General features: G+C 37.6%; 2 long non-coding RNA genes across 2 annotated transcripts; one reads left to right on the top strand and one right to left on the bottom strand.

Annotated features, from left to right (window-relative positions):
• Positions 1-225: 225 nt before the first annotated feature.
• On the top strand, positions 226-5,355 carry LOC129349149 (uncharacterized). The gene is made up of 2 exons (XR_008602032.1): positions 226-375; positions 990-5,355. It is a non-coding gene; the product is annotated as an uncharacterized LOC129349149 (long non-coding RNA).
• LOC129349148 (uncharacterized) lies at positions 5,006-16,421 on the bottom strand. Its single transcript, XR_008602031.1, has 2 exons — positions 12,751-16,421; positions 5,006-8,191 (listed from the first exon to the last, which is right to left on the bottom strand). It is a non-coding gene; the product is annotated as an uncharacterized LOC129349148 (long non-coding RNA).
• Between the last annotated feature and the right edge of the window lie 6 nt (positions 16,422-16,427).

Below are 16,427 nucleotides of genomic sequence, written 5' to 3'. Positions count from 1 at the left end.
ATCAGCAAGTGTGGAGCATAGACTGTATATATTATACAGTGTGTGTGTGTGTGTGTGTGTGTGTGTGTGTGTGTGTGTGTGTGTATATATATATATATATATATATATATATATATATATATATATATATATATATATATATATATATATATATATATATATATATATATATATATATATATATATTATACAGTCTATGGTGTGGAGCCAAACGACAATATTCTCAGAGGGCGGAGCCAGAGAGCAGTGATTGGTCAGACCATAGATATATATAGAAGCCAGCGCTAGCGTAGCTAGTCTTCCAACTGTAACTGTGGTCGGCACGTCTCATAGCATCTATGGCTGCTGTTGACCGTGTTTTTGGAGTAAGACATGGTAAGAAGATAAATATTTCTAACCAGTAGTGTTGTTTTGTTGTACGTTAAGTCAGCGACTTGTGAAGAGTTGTGTTTTGTCGTGTTTGAGCAGTTGGTCCGGACGCGTTAGCTAGCTAAGCGGCTAAGTTAGTAATTCCAGGGCTGGTTCAGTAAAGACTATAATTATAACTACATCAGATAATTCTTTATCGCAGTTGGAATTTTGCAGACTGAGAGATGGTTGAGAAGGTGTGAAGTTCTTGTTTTAGCAAAATATGTTATAATAGAAGATCTTTATTGTCATTGTACATGAAATTATCTGCAAACCAGCAAAGTGCATCAGTCTGAGGTATCTAAAAATAAAGAAAAATGCTTCTAAAGCCAATAATAAACAGAATATTTTGAGGGAATATTGTAAAAAGGAAAGAAAAGCTCCATTCTCACTCCTCTCAGGATAAACCGTCATTAAAATTACTTTAAATTTAGCTTCAACATGAGATAAAAATATTTACTTCCATTACTGATATTGTCAAGTTTTAATAAAGTTCATGCTACTTTTGTAAAATGATGAAAGTGAATAAATTGTATTTCTGTCATCTGTGTTTGATTTCTGTCTTTTCTCCTGTCATCCAGATGTTCAGAGGGAGATGATGCCACATCTGGTCCAGCTGATGGAAGGTCTTGAAGTTCTCTGACTGGCCTCGACTGAAGATGGTCGTCTCACTGGATTTAAGGTTCAGATGCTCAGTAACAAACTCCACCAATGTGCCAACAGGGAAGCTTTAGGTTTATTAAATGTTGCTATGAAGGTATCGCTGTTTTTCTTTGTGAATGCAATGTGCTCCAACTGAAACTTGAATTAGAACTTAGAAGTAAATCCTTCCATCTGAAAGGGTTTACTTGCATTAAAACCTCATAACATTCTAATTTTTATTCCAGTCTTAGTTGGAAATAGAATCTCTATTGATTCAGGTAAAAACTGAACTTCACAGCATGTTGGAGCAAAACAACCAGATGAAAACTGTGATGGTGTTGGATTGTCAGACCGTACTGTTGCAGCTCAAAGCAGCTTTTCTAGCTCAGTTCATTCTGACATTCAGCTATGAATCAACACAGCAGATGGTGATCCATGCTGTGGAAGTCTCACATCTCCTGATTTAATGGAGCTGCTTTACACTTTTTACACTGTTTATTCACCAACACTTTATTTAATAAGAGTCCCGTCTAGTTTTTATGAGGAATGTGGTGTTTTAATTTCTCTGTGAATAACTGCAGTCTAATGCAACAGCTGGAGTTGTGACATCTGTCCTGATATTGATCATGAAGTATTGATCAGAATACTTATGGTCAGAAGTCATCCCTGAAGTTTTACATTAAAATCTTTACTTGTGTTGTGAACTTTGGTAAGAAGCAGAAACTTTAGCGTTGCCATGGATACATGAGTGTTAAATTCTGTCCATGTTTCATTTTGGGAAATGCAGTCCAGCAGATGAGTTTGTTTTTACTGCCAGCTACCATTCAGTCTGCGATATCAAGAATAAATAAATGTGCATAATGTGGAAATGAACAGATTCGATTTTTATTTATTCCTACAGCTGCTGCCCGAAAAGTTTCAGGATGTGGAGGAATTTAGTCCCACAATCACAGACAATAAATAATATCTGAAAGTCAGGTTATTGTTGTTTATCAGCACGTTAGACATATTCCAGTTAAGACTCTAGAATATCGAGATTTATGTAAATTTACCTCAATAATATGAATGTTCAGGTTAAGATTGTGCAGTGATATTTATTATATAAGTTTAGCTGATTAAAGTTTATGACTCTGCACTACAATATTATTTAAATTTACATCATAATATTTAGGGTCAGACCCTACAGTATTGAGATTGTCGAATCCTAAGGCCAGTAACCTCCTAAATCAATCAAATTAATTAATTAACTATCAGAGAATTACTGGACCAGCTCTCCATCTAACGGGTCCGGTTCCCGTAGCCCATATGGTACAACCCAGATGGGATCTGAGGAACGTTTTTAAGCTGGTAAGCGAGAAAATTCGCCTAGCTTCTAACTGCCTTCATCCAGACGTCTATCCTGCTTCCTCTGATAACTAACTCAACTGAGTAGCCACTTTCGAATGGTCAAATTAATTACAAGTAACGTCTGTTAACGGCAGCTTTTCTCTCATCGGATTCTGCACTTGGTAAGTTGCTAGGTTTAAATTTAGAGGTTAAGGAATGGATAACCCCAAGGATAAGTTTAAAAAAGGCCACCCCCGGCCCCAACGAATAGGTAACCTGACAGAACCAGTTTTAGATGTAATGCACACAGTAACCTGACTTTTTACAAACTGAGAAGATATGTGATTAATTCATCATCATGATAAAAATAAATAGAATTTCCAATCTGTTAACTTTAATTGCAGGATAAATGCTTTATTATAAAATTTCAGCAGGAAAATAGCAATAGCCCATAAATCATCAGACAACCAATTAAACATTAATTTCTATAACAATCCTCTAATATGACCCCTAACTGGAACTATGCTTTTATCTAAGAAGAGCAATAATCACCCAAACTATGTAATTTGGAGGGGGAGAGCAGACGGGGTGTACAAACCGGCTGCTCACCTGAAGACCGACGCCCCACTGGGGCTCTGCTCCAGGGAGGAGGTGGAGGGGGTTCGGTCCAGATTTAGATCTGCTTGTATCCATTTTTGTTCTTTGGGCCAGTAAAAACTTTGTTAATCCATTCTGGTGTTAATCCTTTGGAAATAGTAGAGTTCAGTTATATTCCTTCAGTCAGCGTTATTTTTAGATCACAGTCTTTTGTAATCCTCAAACAGTGCAGAAAGAGCACTCCTTCAGTCCATAATTCCAATAGAACAGATATTCCTTTGCAGATCATGTTGAATCCCCCGTCCGAGTTACGTGGTAAAATCCCCTTTGCTCAGAGCATTTCTACCCTGGCTTGCAACGAGTGACCACCTCGCAACGACTCCCAACTTGTCTCGATCCACTGCAATTTATACAACAACTGAACCTTTTGCATATGCAATGACTGCACACTTAATTAACATACGTGATGACAGCATCCATCTCCCTCCTCACTCGTGCACTGCTCCCATCCACCGACCTCATGGCCTCTGCGTGCTCTGGAGGAACCAAAACCTTGGACTGTTTGGCCCTTTCACCCAGTCTCAACTTTCTATTACTGTATTTGTTCCATCCACAGCTAAGAGCAGGCCTCCGGTCGGGGAACAGGAGTAGCTGATGTCAGCGCCTAATAATCACTGACACCACACTGTACATCTCTGCACAGTGCGCACAGACTTACGCTAAAACCCCCAAAATATATAAAATATATACAGTTCATTAACTTGTGCGGTGACCCAAGTTTGTCTCGTCTTCTCGCTTCACCTCCAAGTTAACAACCTCCCAATTTCACAGGGTGATCAAACTCTTCTGTAAACATCTCTATTTCGTAGTAATCAAAACCTTAAAAGCATTTCCATTTTCACAGTAATAAAAACCTTTAACACATCATTTCTCTTGGCAACCCTAGGCCTCACTTCCTACAGTGAGTTGCTGCCCCCATGTGGTTACTCCCTATACCAACATTATAAAAGACAAGTATTAAAATAATCAACTCCCCACTCCTCTGATTTTTACACTATTCAAAATAAAGATTACATAAAAAAGACATATTCAAAAATAATCAACTCACCACCGTTCCCGGTGAGGTATGCTTCTGATTTCTACACTGTTTCAAATAAAAATTGTATAAAAAGACATTCAAAAAATAATCAACTCATCACCTTTCACAGTGAGATACTCTTCTGATTTCTACGCTGTTTCAAATAAAGATTATATATATTTAACAAATATAAGCATTTGGTTAGTTTACACACATTTATTACGTTAGAGCATGAATTAATGGTAAATCACAGGTTATAATATCATACTGTGTCCCCTCATTTGTCTGTTATTCTGCCAGAAGCCCGCACCTATGGCTGACTCGGGGATCTCATACCTCTATGATCTTTGACAAGATTAAGAAATCAAACCTTCTTTAAAACGTAAATACACTGAACTAATTTGGATATATTTAAGTGAGACTCTACAATATTATTTGACACAAATCTATCTAAATCAAAATTTTAATCATTTTTACTCCAAACATTTACTAGACTGATTTAAATATTAAAAGCACTCCTTTCTAATCCTCTGCTGTACGTTTAAACCTGAGGCCTCAAATAGAAACACACAAGTATCTGTTTGAAGGAACTTCTGCAGAGTCGTGGTTCCAGAACATGATGATGGAAATATTGACAAACTAACAAAAGCTGCCTGAGAGTTTACAAGTTTTTGTTAGATTTCTTCAGTAATTTAATGAGTTATCAGCAAAAATCAAGTGTTCATTTGATGAACTTCATTTCCTAAAACATCCAGAATTGGAGCTCATATCTTTGGCAGCTGTAAAGTTTCTGCTCCTTCAAAGTTCACAAAATGAATTGATTCCTGAAACACTTTCAATGCTGGAGAGCATTTGTGATGCTGAAGCAGTGACCAGTTTTTCCGTCTCTTCTCTGGAGATGCACAATGAGGGACGTCTGCAGTGACTGAGAAAGAGTCTCACCACATCCTGACATGAGGAAAAAGACTTTATTGAAGACTACAATGAGAAAAACTATCAGACAGCAGACGGCATGCATTCAAAGTGAGCTCTGAACATTTGATCTGGAACAGGAATTCAATAACAGCAGCATGAGCTTCATTTCAGTCTGTAGCTGCTGAATTCATGGATGAATCATCTGGCACTAGAGAAGAAGACCATCAAACATCCACGTCAGCAGATTGAGGTCCAAGAGTCTCACCGAACAACCAACCTACAGAGTGAAGACCTCAAATCTGATTGGACGGCCTCCTATTCAACTACATTTGTGAACAAATGCCTCTAAGCTGATTTGTTTTCTAAAATAAATATAGTGTGAATCCTAATCTGTGTCTGTGTGTTTGCTTCTTTACACCGCTGTTAACAGTTTAGGCTGTTAGATTGTTCCAGATAAGACAAGTACAAGATTCTTCAGAGGCGTTCTACCACGAGCCTGACAGGAAGAACTCCAACAGCTACTGAATGTTCCTGTGGTCCCCTCAAGGCTATAGTAGGAGCCCTACGAGGACGAGCTGGTCCACCTGATGCCGGCCAGTTGCTGCGGTTCAAAGCCAACACCGACTACGTGGACTTCTACTGGACCACACGAGGCCTTCAAACCGGACCAACAAGTTCACCGACTCCCTGACTCGTGGGTCTGAGGACGCCGCCGAGCCTCGGCCCAGCCGGCTGCCTGTCTGTGGGTGTTTGAGTGCTGAGAGGTTTGTGGATGGATGTGAACGTGTCTGTGTTGAAACAGCAGCTTTGGACTCAGTAACGCCGGGAAAAACCAAGAGCTCCTTTATTTGTCACTTCCACTAAAAAAAACTGATTAAGTTTGCCAGGGTTCTGACTGATAACAGATTATTAAATAATGAAAATAATAGTTTAAATATTCCTTTAAACAATCCTTTTAGGTCTACATTTCCTTTACACTGACTTCTTGGTATATGTACAAGTATTTTGGGTGGAATATACCATTAAGCCCGATGTTCAAGGGTTCTTCTGGGAATATACCATTAAACCAACCTTTTAGGTAAATGTTCCAGGATGTTGAGTAGAATATACCATCAGATAAACCTTTCAGGTCTACAGTGGAAAATTTTAGAGTAGAATATTACTCCAAACCATCCTATAGGTCTACATTTAAGGTGGAATACTCCTTTACACCAAGATTTTTTTGTCTACATTGAAGGATTTTAGGTGGAATACTCCTTTGAATGAACTTTTTAAGTTTATGTTAAAGGATGTTGGGTGGAATATACCATCAGACCAACCTCCAAGGTCTACAGTAGTGAATTTTAGGTGGAATATACCATGAAACTCACCTTTTAGGTCTACATTGGATGATTTTAGGTGGAATTTTCTTCCAAACCCTCTTTTAGTCTACATGTAAGGATGTTTAGGATGGTATATTCTTCCAAACCAACTTCTCAGGTCTACATTTCAGGTGGAATATTCCTCCATACTAACTTTTTTGGTCTACATTGAAGGATTTTTTCTAAACCACCCTTCTGGGTCTATATTTGAGGTTTTAGGTGGAATATTCCTTTTAACCAGCCCCTCAGGTCTCTTTGAGGATTTTGGATGGAATACTCGGTTAAACCAACATTTTAGGTGCATGTCCAAGGATTTTTGGTGGAATGTTCCTTTAAGGTCAATGTGTGAGGACCTTGTAGGTGGAATACTCCCTGAAACCAACCTTTTAGGACAACAGTCAAAGATTTAAGGTGGAATATTCCTTTAAACCAACCTAAATTTCATGTTTTGATCATTATCAAGTGAGAAACCTCAATCCAGACTCCTCATAATGACATTTGAGATTTATGCTGCTGTTATTAGTTTAGTCAGACTAAATGAGAGAAATCCACAACTGTAATTTTATTTCAGGACTTGGTTATTAAATGTGACTCTGAAACTCAACAGCTCTCTAAACTCTCCACAAGGATCTAAAATAAGTTGGACTTCTACACGAGAGCTTTAATTATTCTTCATCTACTTCCTGAAAGGTTTGGTCAATAAAAAAATTTATATTTTCAGCTGAACTAAACACAGACTTTGTGATTTTTCTGCTCACATGTTGTGTTGTTGTAAACTTACTCTTTCAAATAAATATCCTCCTAACCCCCTGGAAACCAGCGTTTGTCCTGTTTTTGTGTTGCTCCTCAGCGACCCTAGACAGCCGGGTCCTAAATTTTTTTGAGCAACACACCATCCTATGATGTTTTTACAATGAGGGTTCTACTATGGAACCAGTTTGACATGTTCAGGCGTTCTTTGTGTGAAAACTCAGAGATTTCAGGTATCAGAAGGTGGTTTTCAACTTTCTTTGTTAACTTTCTGCTTCAACTTTAAACTAAATTTCCTTCACTAAGCCAGCCCTCTGGACTTCCAGTAAGCTGTGTTCCTATTGGCTGTCCAGGTGGCTGCTTGGTGTTATCAGGAACACCTGAGCAGCTCAGTGTCTTCCTGCTTTATTTAGCTGCAGCCAAACATTTCCTCTGCTTCCTTCACCACTGAACCGGGTTTGGCTCCGTTGCTTTAGGTTGTTCTTTAGGCGTTGGCTTGCAGCTTCCAGCAGTAAAATCGTCTTTAATGTGTTTCTTGGTGTGTTTTAGGGCTTTGTACTGGATAGTTGTCCTGGTAAATGTGGTTCTTTAGCCACAGTTAGCACATGGTGCTAATGTGTGCAGTGATTAGTGGATTTGATGCAGCTGAGTTGTGTCTTTATCTTGGCTGTAGTGAGTCTTTAGAGGTTTTTGGTCAGACACATTCTGTATTCTTGTTTGAGAAACAACGTTGGTTGTCCAGAAGGTAAGAGTTCCTGTCCTGATTCTCTGTTCTCAGAGGTTCTCTGGTAGGCTGCAGGAGACTTTAGCGTTTGGGTTGTGCTAGTTTGGTTTTTGTACGGTTTCATTTGGATGACTATCTTGTGGCCCTTCCATGTGGTTTAGTGAGGTTTTCTGCAACAGTTCTACAAAGCAACCTGCAGCAGAAGAGACTTTGAGAGTTTTTAGGACATTCTGGAGAGCAGACTTTAGAGCAGCAGAAACATTTGTCAGCAGTTTGAGCAGGAGAAGGTGATCTTCAGAGTAGAAATGGGACGGAAACCTTCTTGACCCGTGTGGTGAGGTCCTGTACGAAGAGTTTGAGCAGGTTGTGAAGAGTCTGTAGTTCTTTGGTCTGAAAGCACAAGAAGAGCAACTCATTAAAGGAGAAAACAGGAGATATTGTTGGTTCTTCTGTTGCTCTGCAGTTTCCTTAGACTGAATATCAGTTTTATATTTTAAGTGATTTCCCATGTGAGTCCAAGAAGACTTCAATAAACTCCCTCCACCCCCTGGACACAACATATTTTATTACCATGTTAAATCTTTTTTTTGAAATGTTTTTGAGTTTTAATTGTAGTTTTAGCACAGTTTTTTTCTCTTTGCTTGTTTAGTTTTGTCATGTGTGTGAAAGGTGCTAAACAAATAAAGTTGAATTGATAAACTGAATAATTGACTAACTCATGATTGTGATAACAGAAGTATTTTCATTGTGATTTAAGGGTTTGTTTCATTTTCAAGGTTGGGGTTAAAATCTTGACAGAAAAAAAAGATTAAAGAAATAAACTACATTTAAAAAAGCAATCAAAGGAAAAAAGCATTTAATACAATAAAACTTAAAAAGTTAAACATTAAATACAATTAAATGATATTAAACAGGCAAAATATTGAATTAGATTATTAAACAGAAGCTACAAAATATGTAATTATGAAAATAAATTTTTTTGAGCAAAAATATTAAACATTAAAGATGAAATATTTTAGATAATTAAACATTAAAAAACAATTAAACAAGAACATTAAACATTTAAAAAATACAAAACATTTAATTAAAAAATTAAATGTTTAATTAGAAAATTAAATTTTAAAGACAAGAAAACTTTAAATAGGAATTAAACAGAAAATACAATGAAGCATTTAAAAAGAAAATTAAACATTAAAAGGTGGTAAAACATTTAAAAAGAAAAACCTTAAAGATTTAATGGAAAAATTAAACATTGGGAAAGAAAAGGAAAATTTTCAAACAAGCCAATAAAACATTTGAAAAAACAATTAAACATTAAAAAGACAAAACATTTGGAAATCAAATCAGACATTAGAAAAGAATAAAAGGTGAGAAAAGAGCAAAACTAAACATTTAAGAAGAATCAAACTAAAGACACATTTGAAAAGACAGCAGTTAGACTTTAGAAGATCAAATTAAACAGAAGAGACAAAACGATCAAAAAGAGCCAAAACAGATAAAAGTCTTAAAGCATTTTCTAGTCTGAAATGAAAACATCAAGTTCAAACATTTCCTCTTTCTATGTTCTTGGTTTGATTGTGGACAGATTTACTAAGAACTCATTTCAGAAAACTGCTTTCCAGATAAAGTCTACTAGTAGTTGAAGGCATGGATCAAACTAATGTTACCTTCTGATCTACACAAACTTTACTGTTCAGTGAAGAGAATCAAAGTTTGTTGAGGATTTCTAAAAAACCCACAAGTGAAGGTCTGAGAAGAACTCAGATGGATGGTCTAAATGTGAAATCAAGACTCATGGTCACAAGGTTTAAGGCTTCTGTTAACCATAAAGTTCAAACTAACAGAGAAGTACTGAGAAACTTGTAAGATTTCAGTCCTCAGACTGTCTAAAGGTTCAAACTAACAGAGAAGTACTGAGAAACTTTTAAGATTTCAGTCCTCAGACTGTCTAAAGGTTCAAACTAACAGAGAAGTACTGAGAAACTTGTAAGATTTCAGTCCTCACACTGTCTGAAGGTTCAAACTAACAGAGAAGTACTGAGAAACTTTTAAAATTTCAGTCCTCAGACTGTCTGAAGGTTCAAACTAACAGAGAAGTACTCAAAAACTTTTAGGATTTCAGTCCTCAGACTGTGGAAAGGTTCAAACTAACAGAGAACTACTCAGGAACTTAGAAGATATCAGTCCTTGGACTGTGTGAAAGTTCAATCTAACAGAGAACTACTGTGGGACTTAGAAAATTTCAGCCCTCAGACTGTGTGAAAGCTCAGATCCTGAGGACTTGGGAGGTGTGGAGGCTTGGAAAGTCTGGGAACTGAAGGTTCAACCCTCCAGCACAAAGGCTGAAGTCCAGCCTCCTGAGAAAAACGGTCGAGACGGGACTTGTTAAAAAAAAAAAATCGAAAGTGACAAAAAATAGATGATAAATGCGCAAAAAAAGGAAGAATTAGTATCTGAGCGAGTAGCTCAGGGGGATAAGAAGAGGACTACCAAGTGGAAGGTCGCAGGTTCAAGACCCGCCACCGGCCCTTTTCTTTGTTCTTCTTTGTCAGGATTTTGAGAAAATTTAAGAAGTGTCTGGTCTTGAACCAGCGACCTGCAGCTCCATAGGCAAATCCTTAACTCACTGAGCTACAGATCAGATGAAAAGAAATAATTTCGTCGTCCCTTTGGCATCGTAGTTCCTCAAGTGACCACATGGGCGGGGCTGAGGCGGAGTCTGGGTGGGGTCAGGGCGGAGAGTGGGCGGGGAGGTGGGTGGTGGCCTCCCCCCTCTACTCCCCCACCTCCCCCTACCACCCACCACACCTTCCCCCGCCTCATGAGTTCTTCGAGTCGCCACGAGTTCTTCGAGTCTCCACGGGTTTTCCCCAGTTTCTGGAGTTTCCACCAGGTCCCAGGCAGAACAACTTGTCATGAAGAAGTGTTGAAGTCAGCTAGGATGGACTGACTTTTTACAGCCACTGGAAGGAAGACCACTAGAAGAGCAGGTCTTTAACCACCATCCAGAAAATCCATGGAGTTGGTCAACTTTTATCAACCTCCATCCACATGTTCAATATCTCTGAGATTTTTAGCACCACAAACCTTTAGTATCACACTTTATTATCAATTATTAGGACTTTAGTGGAATCCACCAGCAGATTTACTTTTTGTTGACAAACTTTATCCTTGTCATCGTGGGAATGCAGTATTTAAAACTCTTCTTTCTATTTGACCTTGTGTTTATTAGTTTTAGTGGAGAAAGTTACTTTAGTTGTCCATTAGTCTCTTAAAAACCAAATAATAAATTGGATTAGTCAAGCTGTTTACATTTCTTACTTTGTCATATTTTAAATATGACAAAAAAAACACAAAAATAAAGTGTCTTGAGACAATTTGACCTGTAACTGGCATTATATAAATAAAATTGAATTTTAACTGTATGTATCTTGTAATGTTGGAGTAATTCAGCCATATATGTTGGAAAACACATTTTCTTTGTCCATTAATCTGTTGATTGTTTTCTCCACTAATTCATTTCTTGTTTTGGTTTATAAAATGTCAAACCCAAATATATTCAGTTTACTGTCATAAAAACCAAACAGATTTACATTCATGATGCAGGAATCAGGCAGTTTTTCATTTTTTATTATCTTAGTTTAGTCAGAAAGATAGTTGATAATGTGTGAATTGTTGCAGCTTGTGAGCCGTAAAAGGTTTTAGTCTTTGGGGCCGAGTGTCAGAAAACATTTAGAAACCAACATCAACAAAACACTCAACAAAGATTTGAACATCATTAAAGGGAAATCCAACTTTTGCATGACAATGTCTAATTAAAGGACATTTATTTCCAACGTAAATGTGTGATATTCATCCTCTGGAGCTTTCTCTTCACATCGTCTTCCACCTGGACTGGTTTGGTCGGGAGCATGTGCAACAAACATTTGAAGAACTGCCCTTTAACATCAATGAATGACACTGAAGTTTAATCTCTACATAAATGAGACTGAGTCTGGATGTGCTGCTCTGTCATTAACTCCTAAGTTTAGGGAAAGTTCAAACAAAAGAGTACAGTTCAGATCAGACTTGAGAATGAGCTGATTTTGAACAAACATCTCAGACTTTCTGAGCTTCAGCACCTCTAGCAAGATATTTTAACAACAAGCAACTCAAGAGATTCAGAAGTTGAAGAGAGTTAGCTTTAGCTGAGCCAAAGAACATGTGGGATGCTAACCTAGCAAACATTTCAGACTTTTCTCTGTGAATTCTGAAAAATAATTTCCTATTTAATGACAGAGCTACACATCTTAACTCAGTCTGATTAAAACAGAATCTAATTCAGTGTCATCCATCCATATTAAAGTGCAGTTACCCAAAATGTTTGTTGCATGAGCTCCAACAAAACCTGTCCAGGTAGAAGGCCACTTTGACAAACAGGAAGTGGAAGATTGCAAGCAGATTTATAGAAGGGGGAACCGGACTGTACTAAGTGTGGTGGAGTATGGAGGGGTGTTTTGTGGGTTTTTAAGGCTGATAATGATTATTAGTGAGACATTTGGAGTAGATATTAATTTGCAGTAACTGAAAGTATTTAAAATCTTGGAGTTAAATTTAGAAGAACACGAACTAACAGAAAACTTTGTTGATACGTTATTGTTTTGTTTACAGATGTCACGTTAAAGGAGTTTTACTCGTGACGCATAGCCAATCAAATCACTTCAGTAGACAGAGCAACCACAGGTAGATAAAGGTTCAGAGCCAAAGTAGTGCCATTTTAAAATGTATTTATTACAGTAAATCAGTAAAAAATAAAATACTGATGATCGGTAAATCATTCAGCCCACAATTACTACAATTCTACAATGTAAGTCTCTTTCCTTTGACTTGTTATTTGTACAATATACGATGGATATGATGGTGTTTTTTCATACCAAAGGCTATACTATGATGTTTTCTAAGAGACATACCATGCTACTCTGGTTGTTCTGGCCCTGTGTCGCTGCACTCCTCCTCTGTTGTTTTCTGGATTGTACTCAGCTGCATGTCTTCGTCCACCCGGCCTCCGTTGACTCGTCCTGCCTGCCGTCTCTGGAGTTGAAGCTGGATTGGAACAGACCAAAGTACAGTCCAATCACGATGCCAGCTGCCTCTCAAAAGGCTCCTTCATCTGGCAGGTGGCAGCACTTCTTCTGAGGGGAAGCTGAGCTGGTCCGGCAGAACTTTGGAGATGTGTTCCAGTGGTTGGTGGATGTGTGGGGAGATAGAGAGGGACCTTTGAATTGTTCACAAAGGAAAACAGGGAACCCATTGGTAGTTTTAGTTTAGGTTGCTACTGCAGTGTGTTTTTGGGTTTTAAGAGGTGAACAGGAAGAGATTTTTTTTCGTATTGATTATCTTTTGTTCCTAGTTGGAATGCCCATCAATGTCAACGTAAAGTTCACTTTTAGTTCTGTTCATTTATTGTTATTTTACTAACACCCATTTGCTTTTAACCCCCTCACGTGTTGTGTTGTTGTAAACTTACCCTTTCAAATAAATACTCGTCTAACGCTCTGGAAACCAGCGTTTGGACTTTTGTGTTGCTCCTCACCTACTTCAGACAGCCGGGACATAACAACGTTTTGTGGACTAAAGGCTATACTATGATGTTTTTAGAGCGACATGCTATACTATGACGCTTTTAGAGTGACATGCTATACTATGACATTTTTTGGACGACATGCTATACTATGATGTTTGTTGGACCAAAGGCTATACTAGGACGTTTTCTGAGCGACATGCTATACTATGATGTTTGTTGGACCAAAGGCTATACTATGACGTTTTTTGACCGACATGCTATACTATGACGTTTTTAGAGCGACATGCTATACTATGACGTTTTTTGAGCGACATGCTATACTATGATGTTTGTTGGACCAAAGGCTATACTATGACGTTTTTTGACCGACATGCTATACTATGACGTTTTTAGAGCGACATGCTATACTATGACGTTTTTTTGGACCAAAGGCTATACTATGACATTTTTTGGACGACATGCTATATTATGATGTTTGTTGGAACAAAGGCTATACAAGGACGTTTTTAGAGTGACATACTATACTATGACGTTTTTAGAGCGACATGCTATACTATGACGTTTTTAGAGCGACATGCTATACTATGACGTTTTTTGAGCGACATGCTAAACTACGACGTTTTGTGAGCGACATGCTATACTATGACGTTTTCTGGGCAACATGCTGTACTATGACGTTTTTTGTACGACATGCTATGCTATGACATTTTTAGAGCGAGATGCTATACTATGACGTTTTTTGGACGGCATGCTATACTATGTTTTTTGAGCGACATGCTATACAATGACGTTTTTGGACGACATGCTATGCTATGACGTTTTTTGAGCAACATGCTATACTATGATGTTTTTTGAGCGACATGCTATACTATGACGTTTTTTGGACGACATGCTATACTATGACGTTTTTTTGAGCGACATGCTATACTATGACGTTTTTTGGACCAAAGGCTATACTATGACGTTTTTAGAGCGACATGCTATACTATGACGTTTTTTGGACGACATGCTATGCTATGACGTTTTTAGAGCAAGATGCTATACTATGACGTTTTTTGGACCAAAGGCTATACTACGATGTTTTCTGAGCAACATGCTATACTATCATGTTTTTTGAGCGACATGCTATACTATGACGTTTTTGGACGACATGCTATACTATGACATTTTTAGAGCGACATGCTATACTATGACGTTTTTAGAGCGACATGCTATACTATGACGTTTTTAGAGTGACATGCTATGTTATGATGTTTTTTGGATGACATGCTATGCTATGATGTTTTTAGAGCGACATGCTATACTATGACGTTTTTTGGATGACATGATATAGTGTGATGTTTTTTGAGTGACATGCTGCACTATAACGTTTTTTGGACCAAAGGCTATACTATGACGTTTTTAAAGCGACATGCTATACTATGATGTTTTTTTGAGCGACATGCTATACTATGATTTTTTTTGAGCGACATGCTATAATATGACGTTTTTTGGACGACATGCTATGCTATGATGTTTTTAGATCAAGATGCTATACTATGATGTTTTTTGGACGACATGTTATACTACGATGTTTTTTGAGCGACATGCTATACTATGACGTTTTTAGAATGACATGCTATACTATGACGTTTTTTGAGCGATATGCTATATGACGTTTTTTGGACGACATGCTATACTATGACGTTTTCAGAATGACATGCTATACTATGACGTTTTTTGAGCGATATGCTATACTATGACGTTTTTAGACCGACATACTATACTATGACGTTTTTTCAGCGACATGCTATGCTATGACGTTTTTTCAGCGACATGCTATGCTATGTCATTTTTAGAGCGACATGTTATACGATCATGTTTTTTGAGACATGCTATGCTATGATGTTTTTAGAGCGACATGCTTTACTATGACATTTTTTTGACAACATGCTATACTATGACGTTTTTTGGACGACATGCTATACTATGATGTTTTTTGAGCGATATGCTATACTATGTCTTTTTTGGACAACATGCTATACTATGACATTTTTTGGACGACATGCTATACTATGATGTTTGTTGGACCAAAGGCTATGACGTTTTTTGACCGACATGCTATACTATGATGTTTTTAGAGCGACATGCTATACTATGACGTTTTTTCAGCGACATGCTATACTATGACGTTTTCAGAGCGACATACTATCCTATCATGTTTTTTGAGGGACATGCTATGCTATGACGTTTTTAGAGCGACAAGCTATACCATGACGTTTTGTGGACGACATGCTATAATATGATGTTTCTTGGACAACATGCTGTGCTATGATATTTTTTGGACGACATGCTATGCTATGACTTTTTTAGAGCGACATGCTATACTATGAAGGTTTTTGGACGACATGCTATGCTATGACATTTTTTGAGCGACATGCTATACTATGACGTTTTTTGGACCAAAGGCTATACTATGACGTTTTTTGAGCGACATGCTATACTATGACGTTTTTAGAGCGACATGCTATACTATGACGTTTTCTGGGCAACATGCTGTACTATGACGTTTTTTGGACGACATGCTATGACATTTTTAGAGTGAGATGCTATACTATGACGTTTTTTGGATGACATGCTATACTATGACTTTTTTTGGACGACATGCTATGCTATGACGTTTTTTGAGCGACATGCTATACTATGACGTTTTTTGGACGACATGCTATACTATGACGTTTTTTGGACGACATGCTATGCTATGATGTTTTTAGATCAAGATGCTATACTATGACATTTTTTGGACGACATGTTATACTACGATGTTTTTTGAGCGACATGCGATACTATGACGTCTTTTGGACAACATGCTATACTATGACGTTTTTAGAATGACATGCTATACTATGACGTTTTTTGAGCGATATGCTATACTATGACGTTTTTTGGACAACATGCTATACTATGACGTTTTCAGAATGACATGCTATACTATGACGTTTTTTTGAGCGATATGCTATACTATGACGTTTTTAGACCGACATACTATACTATGACGTTTTTTCAGCGACATGCTATGCTATG

Source organism: Amphiprion ocellaris, chromosome 6 (genome assembly GCF_022539595.1).
Source record: "Amphiprion ocellaris isolate individual 3 ecotype Okinawa chromosome 6, ASM2253959v1, whole genome shotgun sequence".
NCBI classification, from domain to species: Eukaryota; Metazoa; Chordata; class Actinopteri; family Pomacentridae; genus Amphiprion; species Amphiprion ocellaris.
This window is presented reverse-complemented; position numbering and strand designations above follow the sequence as displayed.